Source organism: Ranitomeya imitator, chromosome 10, assembly GCF_032444005.1.
Source record: "Ranitomeya imitator isolate aRanImi1 chromosome 10, aRanImi1.pri, whole genome shotgun sequence".
Classification (NCBI taxonomy): Eukaryota; Metazoa; Chordata; class Amphibia; order Anura; family Dendrobatidae; genus Ranitomeya; species Ranitomeya imitator.
This window is the reverse complement of record NC_091291.1, coordinates 130,236,920-130,251,084: the sequence shown is the minus strand read 5'-3', so window position 1 is coordinate 130,251,084 and position 14,165 is coordinate 130,236,920.

The window sequence follows — 14,165 nt, the reverse complement described above, 5'->3', positions numbered from 1 at the left end:
CACACTCCCCCTGCAGTCCAGCTCACATGGCCAAAATCAAACTGATCATCTGCTTATACTTTTTGTACTACCTCTTGTATTTGCATACATGACCAATGTATATGTATAACCATCGTGTATATAGTGTTTTGTCTAGTGTGCCCTTAAGGTGATTAAATTTATAATTTAACCTTGGGCTGTCCTTTTATCTTGGTCAAGGAATCCACACGTCAGTGTTGAAAGTTTAACTTCCATGCTACCAGGGCTGGTTTCTGGCCGATATAATAATGTTAACGGACCGTGCTTATAACTAACAAGGAACTGGTAGCAGTCCTATTGGGATGGCAGTGCTCTGTTTCACTGCTGCTAGTGAAAGGGGCCTCTCAGCCTATCAGGGTTGTGAGCGAGCATTATACTATATCGGCGACTAAGTGGGCCACACTTTCTCAGTTCCCGAGCCTCTCTGTGCCTGTGGGGACAGGGGGTTTCTATGTAAAACTGTGCCAAGCTGACCTTATGCATCTCCAGGGGGTGTGGAATTCACATTGGTAAAAGTTGGGAGACTGTACTGCACCATCCCGCCAAAGTAATAGTGATGTCAGGCGGGGCTGCGAGTGTGGGTTCTTCACAACATTCAATAAAGGTTGACTAGGGATAGCCATGGATGGAATATTACTAGTATGTAGCATCAATGGCCGATCGATGGTTGTTACCAATTTCTAGAATGAAGTGGCAGCTCGGCTAGGAAATTGGCACATCATTTATTCTCTTGACGGCACCAATCGGCTTTTGTAGTCTATTGTAACCAATGGTTGACCAAGATAAATTTTAAATACTTTAGTTTTGCACCCCTTTAAGCCTAGTGATTGGAGGAGTTTGCAGAATTTCAACTTTCTAGTGATATCCCTCAAGAGATGGCGAAATCTTTTGATATTTGATTTTGCCAGTTTGGCAGAATTGTCCCAGAAAGTTAGATCCACAGAAAATCAAAAATACTCCAAAGCCTCCAATTGCGCTGAAAAATGTGTATGACAGTATTCTCTTTTCCTCACACATTAATTTTCACTGCTGTGCGGTCACAAACATTGTCCGTACAGTTTCTTCAGTGTTTTATGACTTTCTTTTCCGATCTCTATGGCGTAGCTGTGATGTCCTCCCACAATCCTGATGCACTACAAATTGGCAGCTGCATTCTCTGCCTTGACTTTAATATAGTCTAAAACAGTCCTTCTTGATTGGTTGTGTTACACCATGTGATTTGATAGCTGCAAGGCATTATGGGGAATAATGTAAACATTCTCTGATGTAATCTTCTTCAATGTCTATCCTGAAAAAAGCCTTTAAATAGTTAAAATAGACAATTATAAAATATTAATATACAACAATATACAAAATTAGTTAGAGGACATATCAACAGTGCCTGTCTTGGAACAGAGAATGTGAATTTTTGTGGTTTCCTGTTGTTCTAAGAGCAGCCAACGCTTTTCATTTCTGTCATAAACGGTATCCAGATGTAAACCAGACAAATGTAAGACAGATGTGTGACGTAAATGCAAACGGTAAAAGTTTATGGGTGCTGTACAATGATGTTTTTCACTGATGTAGTGCCCCATATCTTGTAATGAGATGCGGGATGCCTCCTACTAAATGCTCCAGTTCAGTCTCACTGTCCTGAAACATGATATATCTGTCCAAGCAGATCGCTTAATCTGCAAGTCAGTATGATTGCAGTAATACCAATGTTTAACCTTTTCTTTCTACTTCTTTTGAGAAATAAAAAGCAAAAATTAAAAAATTGTTTTTGTCTTATTTACTGAGACCCACAATTAACACATTTACAGCTATCAAGAGCTCACTAAGTGGGGTAGATATTTTAAGCCAAAGGTCCGGGTAGGCACACAGGCCACGGGCATTGGTGCAGCAAATGGGTGAGGTACGCAGAGCAGAGATAGCAGGTAGGAGACAGTTAGCAGAGGTACTGGAAGCCGCATGCAGACAAGAGACATTCTGGAAGTGACAGACAAATACGTAACAGTTGTCCTGGGTGACTGGGAACAAGTAGCAAAGGTAATGGTAGACACAGGCAGACCAGAGATATCCAGGAGGACACAGACAGGTTGCAGAGGTACTGGAAGCCTCAGGCGGACAAGACACATCCTGGAAGCCGCAGGCAGATATGTAGCAGAGGTCCTGGATGACAAGGAACAAGTAGCAGAGCTACTGGAAGCCACAGGCAGACCTGAAACACCTGGGAGACCGCAGACAGGTAACAGGTACTGGAAGCCACAAGTGGACAGGAGACGTCCTGTAAGCTGGAGGTGGACGTGTAGGAGAGATCCCAAAAGACAGCAGACATGTGGCAGAGGTCCTGGAGGACCTAGGACAAGTAACAAAGGTATTGGATGCTGCATGCAGCCTGGACACAGCCTGGAGACTGGAACCAGGAAACTGTGTAAAAAAAAAACTACAATTCTTAATACCAAGACAAAGATGTGTGTTTTAGTAGGCCTTATAAGGTCCTAGGAAGCTCAACACATGGAGCCCACAGGGCAATTTGCAAAGCCCGACATAGAACGCAAAGTTTAGAAGATCGGGGTGTAGGGAGCAAAGCCAAGTGTATGGACTATTACATGTCACGGCTCCCAGGTATTACTGCTGCAGGGAGAGATTCACACATCAGCAAGGGAGCTGAGAAAAGTGCTGGGTTACTAACCAGGTAACAAGCAGTACCTGAACCATGTGACAGAATAGAAGGTGGTCAGGGGCGGAGCCAGTTTCCGGGGTGCAGAGGAGACAATACACACAGGAGAATAGTCAAACAAGCTAAGATCAGAACCAGTTGATCACGAGGTACCAAAGGGGAGAGACAGGGGATTGTCAGAACAGAAGCCAGAGGTCAGAAATCCATAAGAACAAATGAGCAGAGTAACGCACGGAGAGCAAGGAACACAATTGCAAACCGAGCTTACACTTCAGGAGTCAGGCACACAGACAAGAGGAAAGTATAGCTGACAGGGAATCCTAGTCTGGAGTGAGTATAAATACCTCTCCCAGATCCAAAGGGAGGCCAGCAAAATTAACCCTGAGAGAACAGGACATTAACCATGTCCTAACCATGACATTACACGTATGATGACACCATATGTTGATCTGCTTCATATCCCACCCTGAGGGGGTCATATGGATATACAGTGAACACGGAGCCATAGCTGCTACCCTTTGCATCAGCAATTTCAAGCACCCTAATAAACCCGGTATTGGTATGGGTGAAAAAATGTGTCCGCATATCATGCAGACTGCAATGGCCCTCTGGTGACTGCATCTCAAGAGCTTTTTTTTTAGCAAGAATTTCACTTTCATTACTACTTATCACCGTGACCACAACTATAAGCACTATCTAACTCACTAATGATGTTTTCAAGTCTCTATTGTGTATAACCTTTGGCATTGTTCTGTCTATGACCATTTAGGGCGATATTATTCTTGTTTGTGAAAGGGACTAAACAGAATATGCCAGGAGGAGCCGTCGAGGAGTTGCGTTGCCACATTGAGATTTAGAGTGCCAACCTCGGCAGTATAGGGTTTAATAAATGGACAGCTCTTTATTCAGAGTAACTTCCTTCTTTTTGGTGGGTGTTTATATTGTTTCCAAACTTTTTATTTTTCCCCCTTTTTTGGCCCCTCTAAATGTAATTAGGGGAATGTACTTCTGTCTATTTGTATCAATCCAACTATCCATATAAAATATTCACTTGAAATCTGTGTATCCAATATTCTGTAATATTTTCTTTGTTTTTCATAATATTTTGGAATATTGGTGTGTACAGTATCAACTAACGAACTTTACTAAAATCTGATTTTAAATAATTAATGTTTGTTTTTCTGGTGTAAGCGTTATGAATATAGAGGCAGTCGTAGCTTCTGTTAGCAGACAGCTTATCAATCACATGGAAATAATAATCTGGAGATGTTCATTGGCTTCTACAGGAGAATTTAGTGAATGTGCAGGGATAGGGAGGAGGTGAGCTGTGACCATCACTTATTATGAATAGTAGATCCTGTATTATCTACATATAGGTACTATCTTTTATAGTAATCCTGCCAGTGACAGTCAAGACAAGAGTGCTGAGAAGTGACTTCTTAAATACAGGAAGTATCAGCCTAATTATGGGTTCAAAGTGAAAACTGCAAAATTTCAGGATTTTTTTTCATATGGATACTGAAAATGAAAAAAAAACAAATCACTAACTACTAATAGATGTGAACTTTTAGAAGTGACATAAGGTTTTAATTAGGGATAGTATAATATCACCTCCACTGTACCTACGTACTTTAGTTCCATGAGTGGATATTTGTTGATAGATAGTTTCCACTAGTGTCTTATAACTATAGTAGGAGCGCCATCTGGTACCATTGCTAGTAAGAAGTGCTTGGATAAGAAGCTGTTAGAGGCTGCACACGACCGATATTCTTGTATGCGTGCTCTCTGTGGTTTTCACGAATACCTATGATATTCTATGGAGCTGTGAACATGTCCAATTTTTTCCTCGGGCTAAGAAAGAAATCAGAGACATATTCTAATCAGAATGGTGGATCAAAATCGGTAATGCAAGTTTATGGGTCTGTGAAAAAAAAATTGGACATCCGAGTGTGGTTCGATTTTCACGGACTGACAGGATGGAGAAACTGGAGAAACCATATTTTTCTCTCCACATCTGAGAAAACCTGAACAACTTTCTAGCCCCAAAGAACTTGTTCAAAGCATTTTCTGCATCCAGGTATGACTTTCCGAAGGACTCTGAATGCTGAATTTGAATAATGAAGGCACAGATTACTGTTTAAAGTCTTTTGGCCAAAAAGGAGACCTATTAAAAACTAGGCAAATTAATCTACAAAAGTAGAATATGCTCAAAGCAGAACAGAAACAGAGATTTACAGTATTGAAAATCTGTAATATCACTTTGCAAACAAGTAATCATTTCAATCAATGGTATTTTGCCCATGATGATGTGTCAGACATTTCCTGTATCAAATATATATCTGCATTGTTAAAAAGTTTCTAATTTCTCAATAGTACTAGAAATTCATGCATGGTGACACGTATCTATGACATGTCAGAGAATCATAAAAAAATGAATTTTCCATATGAGTTCAATACAACTACAGTATTAATTTACACTGACGAGCAAAAGGGTAACAATGTTTTGAACTTTTAACTTTCAGGCTCCATATCTCACCATCCACTACAGCTTCCAATGTGAAACTATCATCATTTTATAGACAATTATCTTGGCTATATCATATATAAATGTGACTTGCAACTATTTAGCATATGATTAGTTATGCATATTCTTGTCATGTCACTGCATTGTTATTGTTTTGCTCCTGGTGGTGGAATAATCTTTTCTTCCTTTAAACTACAAATTACAACCTGTTCTCACATTCCCTAATAGCTCAGTGTGTTATTAGTTTGATTCCCAACTGAAAGGTCATCGGTTTGAATCGTGGACCTGCCATGAAGACGATTTCCCAAGAAAAGAGACACAGCATCATCCAGCAAATCGATATCGTTCTCTTGGCCAAGAAAATTGTCAAACTGCATCATGTGAGTGACAGGACAGCCGGAAGAAGATGAGATGAAGTTCTTCCATCCATTCAGAAGCCAAGAGGTGGAGTTGACTTGTCACAAAATCTATTAGTTCTGGCGCCACAAACACAGCAGTGGAGGTGGCACGCATGCTTCATAATAGTGAGATCACGGACATCCATTCAAGCACCGTGTGACGCACGTTACATAAGTCTGGAATGGTGGCCCAAAAAAAGGTGAAGAAGCCTCCACTTCAATATCACCATAAAGAAGCGTCAGCTCAGGTTTGCCAAAAAGTACAAAAATTTGACAGTAGAAGATTGGAAACGGGTGATATGGAACGATGAGAAAAAAATCTGTAGACTAGGCTCTGATGGGCGCAAATGTGTCTAGAAGAAACTAGGGAAAAAGGGGCTAACGGATCAAGAAATTGAAGGAACTGTCAAGTTTGGTGGAGTAAGCCGCCTGATGGTATGGGGTTGTATCACAGCCAAAGGCTTTGTATATTTGACCAGGATCAATGGTGGTCTTAATGCTGAGATATCTGTGAGTATCCTACAAGATAAGTTACTTCATACACTTGAGTACTATGGGTATGAAAAGGATGACATAAGATGAAAAGGATGGCATAGTGTTTCGGCAGGAAAACGACCCAAAGCAAACTTCGAGATTGACAAAAAAATGGTTAAATGATATGAAGTAGAGGTGCTGGATTGGCCACCACAGTTCCCAGACATCAACCGAATCGAACACTTGTGGGTAGAGTTGAAAAAAAAAAGCTGTATACATACCCAAGTGAGTCAACCAGTATGCACCAACTTTGGGAACGTGTAGAAGAGACCTGAGATCAGATTTCAGTCAGGACATGTCTGAATCTGATCGAGAACATGCCCAAAAGGATCCAGCCAGTGTTGAAAGCCAAAGGTGGATTTACAAAATAGTAAAAATGCATTTTACGTGCAAAACAGTAACAATACAGTGACATGACAAGAATCTGCATAACTACGGTAATCATATGCTAAATAGTTGTAAGTCAAATTTATGTATGAGATAGCCAAGATGATTGTCTATAAAATGGCAATCTCACGCAGTAGTGGATAGTGAGATATGGAGCCTGAAAGTCAAAAGTTCAAAACATTGTCACACTTTTGCTCGTTGGTAGTGTAACATTATCACGCTGAGCTTTATTCAGAGCCTAACATCAAATTTTTACCAGTTTTCCATAAATAAAAAATGTGTTAAATTACAAAAAAAAAATCCACATTTCTCATATCTCTAGAAGACAAATTAAAAGGCTTTGTCACACATTGGTAAACTCAGTCCAAATTAATGTGAGCAAAATAGAAAGGAGGCCTCTATCTCCATTTATGAGCCCCAATGGAGAAATACCCTGTATCGCCACTGTAGAGAAAATGTAGGGACAGATGATAGTACCCCCAACCATCACTGCATATCTCCCAACCTTCCCAGATCCAGTGGGACAGTCAGGAATTTGGGGAGCTTTCCTGCTGTCTCGGGAGGATGGGACTGTGTCCCGAAATCAACTGGATCTGAGTCCTAAGGAGCCAGCAGATCCCCGGTACACCGTTCTCTTCCAGCAAGGACCTCCAGCTCACATGACATTTTTTAAGGTCACGAGATTGGGCAGTAGAGAGCAGATTGGTCACAGAGTGGAGATTTGAAAGGAGACACAGGAAAGTATGATGCCTGTATGGGGGGCCACTGTGGGGCCATTATACTTTTTGGTGAGGCTATGACTCCATCATACTTTGTGGGGGTGTGTGAGGGCATTATGCTATGTGTTGGATGGACAATGTGGGGGCATCACACTATGGAGGGGACTGTTGGCACCATAATGTGTGGGGGGCACTTGTGCATCATACTGTGTGTTGAGGGGCGATGTGAGGTCATCATACTATGGGTGGAGGCTGGGGAGACTGTGGGGGTATTGTATTGTGTGAGGGACGGTGGGGGCATCCTAACGTGCATTATACTGTGTGGCGGGAACTGTGGGCATCATACTCTGCGTGTCGGGGATTCTGGGGTCATCATACTATGTGGGGAGTCACTATGGGCAGCATATTGTGTGTGGTTGGTGCTGTGCTGGATATGATGGTGTGTGCAGTGGTCATAGTGGGAGCATAATAGTGTGTATGCGTGTGCCTGGTGGGCACGGTGTGGGCATCATAGTCTGTGAGGTGGGCACCATACTGTCTGTAGATCAGGGGTGTCAAACTGCATTCCTCGAGGGCTGCAAACAGGTCATGTTTTCAGGATTTCCTTGTACTGCACAGGTGATAATTTAATCACCAACTCATTAATTGTGTAGGTGATTAAATTATCACCTGTGCAGTACAAGGAAATCCTGAAAACATGACCTGTTTGCAGCCCTCGAGGAATGCAGTTTGACACCCCTGCTGTAGATGGCACTGTGTGGGATTTGGAGGGGTATGGTATTCTGGGGGAATGCTAATGGGATTCAGTAGGAGCAATATTTCTGTGCTGACCCATATAAGGTACAGGGCAAGTTTAGGGAAATGATTGAGCTTAAAATATAAAATACAACAGAACACCCCCAAACTGAGCCCCTCCTTCCTAACTTTCAAAGTTGGGAGGTACGTGATAGTCATAGACGTGAATCAAGAAAGCTGCGCATGCCCAGCCATCACTCCATTCTTGGTTGCACAATATGGGACCTGATGTAATAGTGTCTCATGCTAGACACAGCTGAGAGACTGCTCAGTAATGGAATGTGAGTGGCGTCACCACCGCTGCTGGGAGGAGCAGAAGATGAAAGGGGAGGTTTGGCTTCTATAGGTGAGACCTTATATAGGCCGATTGCGGTTTTGCACACTCTTGACCGATGTTTAGCAGAGTCATTACTACTCAGTTGCTACATCTTGATTAAAGTCACTTGATCATTTTAGATCATACAGTCAAAAAATACTCTAGCATGCTTTTCATGATAAAAAAAAACCCACAGAGGCGGTCAACCAAATGCGTTTTTACGGCATTAAAACTGTCTCACATTTGTACTGTCTACTTTATGCAGCTTCCAAATACGAGAGAGCTGCACAAGCCTGACCCACAGAACGCCGCACCACCAAGGACTTCTGCTCAGATGGGAGGGTGATTTTTGTACTAGTGATGTAATTGTTTTCTTTTTACTGGTTATGAAGACAATAAAGCATTGTTAGTGTGAAAGTTCTCCTGATGCCAATAATCAATGGCCATCCAAGGAGCTGACCTGCCCCGAGTACACATACGCGACTGGAGAGGGAGGGTTTGTACCAGGTACCGACTGGGGCTGAAATGCAGTCCTGGCATTTGAGATCACACAGGCCCATATGGTCCCTGTCACCATAAACCAGATGGGATATATTACTAATATTACCCTGGATGGAGGAAAGGAAGATTTTCTACAAGACCAATATTTCTAATGAAACCCGTGGCCTGCTGGGGTAAGTGATGGAGTCAGCATCTTTGTGCCCCATCACAACTCTTAACAGTATGGGTATCTTGAGAACACTGATTCTGTTAACAACGTAGTAGACAAGGTGGCCCACGACCAGACAGGCCCTTCTGGCATTTGCCAGAATTGTCAGATGGCCAGTCCGGCCCTGGTTTGTACTGGTATGAATAGTGGAATGTGGGGCCATAGATCTTGCCATTAAAGTGGTTGTTCTGTACTTTTGTATATTACAAAGGGATTCATGTGGGTTTAAAAACATTAAAAAAAAGCATATACTCATACTCGCCTACTTGACTGGCAACCATTCCCCGCACCACTGCTGGTGTCATCTGCTGGTCTTCTGGCTTCTTTTTCCGGGGGGTGGGGGGGACGTTGTGTGCCAAGAAGGAGGCCTGATCGGATTTTGCAGATTCTGAGACGGAAGAAACAATGTGTCTTTAGATTCTATAGAATGTCAGTGTTGCAGACACCCGGTGGACCCTAACTGGCTGCAGCGGTCTCATGATGTCCCACATAGGAAGAAGTCAGGAGGACATAGACAGTTGTGCAAAAGGATGAATATATCTTCTTTTTTAATTTATTTATTTTTTTACACCAAATGGACACCTTTGTAACATGAAAAAAAAAATGACTGGACTATTGTGTAAGGCTGGAAAATAAATGTCAGAGTGATGGAATAAAAGGAAAAATTAATGTCTGCAATAATAAAAACCTGCAACAATGAGATATCGGAGGTTTTGATGAGTTCAAGTTGTGGAATGTTCCAAATAAGGATGAAGATATGTCAACACTTACTAATTGCTAGGACCCCCCAGAATCCCTAGACAGGGGGACTATTGTTGGTTCAGAGATTAGTGCTGGTCCCAGAGGCAGATGTAGGAGTATCAGTAAGTCACAGTGAGCTTGTCGGGAGGCAAAGTTCTTGAAAAGAGCGGCACAACTGCAATATAACAGTCAGAACGTGTCATTGCTCCTATCTTCTAACCAGAGACTATTTTACCGCAAAAAAAGAATAGTGATCTGTGGAAAGTTACCACCTTATCATTTCATCTATTACATCCACCCTTGGGGACCTTTCATAACCTAGGTGAGAAATACATGATCAAACACGATACCGCAGAGATGTATTGTACATGTGCCAATACCAGGTAAGAAAGGTTATGCAGTTTACTTTGCCTAATACTAGCAAACATTAAAAAACTAAGATATCCGGACACAACGGAGACTAATAACAAACTGATCAGAATGACGTGTCTATAGTTCTTAAATATCAGGAAAACCACATAAAATGGAAAACGGCATTTCATCGTGTTAAAACCTGTAAAACCAAATATAAAAAGGGGGAAGATTAAACGATAAAATTCTAAAGAATTGAGTTTGTAATAGAATTCTTGGGACTTGCATCATGTATCACCATTCTTAGATAATGGAGTGGCTTTATCAGCAGTTGTGCGGAAAACCACAGATAACACATTGACCACATATTGACTCTGTCTCCGAGTTCAGTGTTTCCTCTCTAGAAGGAATTTATAATTTATCTTAATTAATTATTAGAACTACAGTATAATCTAGAAATGAGTGAATCTGACCAAATTCGATTAATTAAACTTATTCTAAATATATTTGACGCAAATCAAATGGCCAGGAAACGCCATTCATTGTCCTCCTCTCCAAACTTGTAATAAACAGAAAGGTTAAAAAATAAAAATGTTATACTCGCCTCACCCTTCACCTTCGCTTCTTCTCCAGCTCCAGTGTCTGCTCTTCTGTCTTCAGGTTTTTTTTAGACTCTTTGGCAACTTTGGTGCTCACTAGACCTCAAGCATCTCCATGTGAGGTCTATTCAGAACCAGAAAAGCCAAAGAGTGAAGAAGACTGAAGACAGAAGATAAGACTGGAACCGGAGAATGGAAGTGATCCAACAGAGGGACGGTTGGGGAGCGGCTGAGCTAGGTTCGTTGAGGGGTGACGTGAGTTTATTGGGTTTTGTTTTTTAATTGTGGAGAAAAGTATTCTAAGACTAATACCGGTATTGGCTAACCAGAAAAAAATATATTTGCAAGCTTTCAGAGCACAGAGACTCCTTCATCAGGCAAGGTTAGAAAGAAGCCTCTGTACTCTGCATGCTTGCAAATATCATTTTTCAAGTTATTATTATTAGTATCATACATTTTTATAGCGCCATTTATTCCATGGTGCTTTACATGGGAAAAGGGTGCAAATATAGACAAATACAATAACATGAGCAAAAAACAAGGCACTAACAGGTACAGGAGAGAGGACCCTGCCCGCGAGGGCTCACAGTCTACAGGGGATGGGTGAGGATACACTAGGAGAGGGTAGGGCAGGTTGTGCGGCAGTTCAGTAGGTTGAGGATCACTGCAGGTTGTAGGCTTGTCGGAAGAGGTGGGTCTTCAGGTTCTTTTTGAAGGTTTCTATGGTAGGCAAGAGTCTGATGTGTTGGGGTAGAGAGTTCCAGAGTATGGGGCAAGCACGGGAGAAGTCTTGGATGTGGTTGTGAGAAGAAGAGATAAGAGGGGAGTAGAGAAGGAGTTCTTGTGAGGATCGAAGGTTGCGTGCAGGAAAGTACCGGGAGACGAGGTCACAGATGTATGGAGGAGACAGGTTGTGGATGGCTTTGTATGTCATAGTAACAGTAAGGGTTTTGAACTGGAGTCTCTGGATGATAGGAAGCCAGTGAAGGGCTTGGCATAGGGGAGAGGCCGGGGAATAACGGGGAGACAGGTAGATTAGTCGGGCAGCAGGGTGTAGGATGGATTGGAGTGGAGGTTATTGGATTGGATTGGAGGTTAGCCAATAATGATATCACTCTTAAAATATTTTTGCCTTTTTGGGCATAAAAGTATTTACACAGATTTTTTGTGCTAACACGGTATCACCATATCCAATATAAATATTGTACATCTTAATTGTGGAGACTCAGAGTAAAACTAAAATATCCTTTCTTCCTCCATCCCCTTCTTTCCTTTTTTTCTGTTCTCACTTCCTTCTGCCCATCCTCCTGCCTTTCCTTCTTTTCTCCTCCCCTTCCTTTTTTTCTTCTTCCTCTCCTTCTTCCTTCCCTTCCTTGCTCCACCTCATCCTTTCTTCTTTCTCCTCTTCCATCATCCCTTTATTTTTTCCCTCCTTTCCTCATCATCCCTTTCTTTTATTTCATCCTCCTCTCCCCACTCTCCTTCCCTCCATCCACCCCCTTTCCTCCTTCTCTTCATTCCTCCTCCCCTTCATACTTCCTCTCCATCCTCTTCCTCCACTGCTTCCTTCCTTTCTCCTCTCCTTCTTCCTTCCTTCAACCCTTCCTGTTCCTTCCTTCCTTTCTCCACAACATCCTCCATTCCTTTGTCCTCTCCTTCCTTGCTCCTCCCCTTCCTTTTTCCTCTTCCGCTTTTTTCCTTGCTCCTCCACCTACTCCTTCTCTTCCTTCTGTCTTCTTTCTTCCTCTACTTCCTTCTACCTCCCTTAGTCCACCCTTCCTTCTTTTCTCCTCCACACCTTTCCTTCCTTCTTTCCTTCCATGCTTTCTATAAATGCCTTATAAGATAACTCCCTGGGGATAACCTGCAATTTTGTTTTCATTTTCATGTAGTTTGACTGATTTTTAGCTCTTTGCTTATAATAAAAAGAGCTTTTATTTGTGACTACCGCTTAGCTACAGTGCTTACAGATAGCTTGTGGTAGTCTGAGACACACTGTATCATGATTGGCTCAGACTGCTGCTCTCCGCTCTGCCTCCTCAGTGCTCATCACAGTGTAAAAATATAGATTTATCATCAGTTGTAGTAATTTCGTGGGGTTGTTAATGGTGAAAACCAAAGAAATCCTTAGATTCTTCCAGAGTGGCCATCACCAACTCTGAGTGTGAAAGACTGTAGGACACCGGGACTGGGCCACCAAAAATACTTTAGCCGCTACAATGGATACTATGGTGGTAGTCCCACCCAATGATATGCCCTATTATGTAAGGGGGCTAGGCAGTGTAGCTCATGGGCCCAATGTAAAAAAAATCAAACAGGGCCCTCAATTATTGCAAGTCTTTAATAACAATGGTCTTTTTGGATAGGCACAATGGACTTTACAGGCCCCCGAGGAGCCAGGGCCCAGGTGTGATTGCTACCCATGCACCTATGTAGTTATGTCCCATGGTGTTTGGGGCCCCACAACCAGCTACCTATTCCACTGCCTAAACTTTGACCTATATCTCATCTCAGTTCCCAGTATTATTATTTTTTAAATCAGATTTTAACATCCAAAAATGTGTTCAATTGGGGCGAGAAAATGTAAGAATTTTTGCAGAATCTGTGCGACAAGAAGGTCTGTAAGACGCCAGGCACTTAACATAAGCACTTCTCATATTGCACAGTATTAGAATGAAAGAAACAGGAAGATGGCAGTGACATTATCTGAAAAGGGAAATGAAACCGGAGTTTCATTTATTGCAAAAATTAGAACGAAAAGTAAATTTTTGTTGGCAGCAGTTAACGAAAGTAACAGAATGTAATGAGTGTGAAGAATATTCTATATTATACACAGTATTTGGAGGTCACTACGTAAAACCTTGGCGGACGGTGTCCATAATTAGACACGACACAGTCTGCAAATTCATCCAAGCAGAAATAACATTGTTTCTTTGACCTCGAATGAACCGAGAACGCTGCAGCCAATCACTATTTTTATTCCATCTTTTTGGGACACATAACATGGGGTTGTCCCATAGTGGACAACACCTTTAAGCTTTTTGCCCACCAATAGCTTCATGCAATGAATATTACATCTGGTGTGATTAAAGAAAACTCAGATTCGGCGCTTTAACTCCTGTAAATACAAAGGTTGATAGCAAAGTAATTGATGAATCACCTAATAGTAACATATTTGCTAATAAAGTGGCTAGATGGCACGCTTTTGCCCACTATGTTGTCATTTTTTTGTTAACTGTACAGAAAACTTTTTAAATACAAAAGATGCAAAAGAAAAAAATACAGCAATTTTTTTTTAATTAAAATGATGGGAATAAAGTTATATATATATATAGTCCAGACATGTGGCAGAACACATCAGATTTCTATGCCGAACATATGCATTGCAAATAATGTGAATGGAGAATTATTG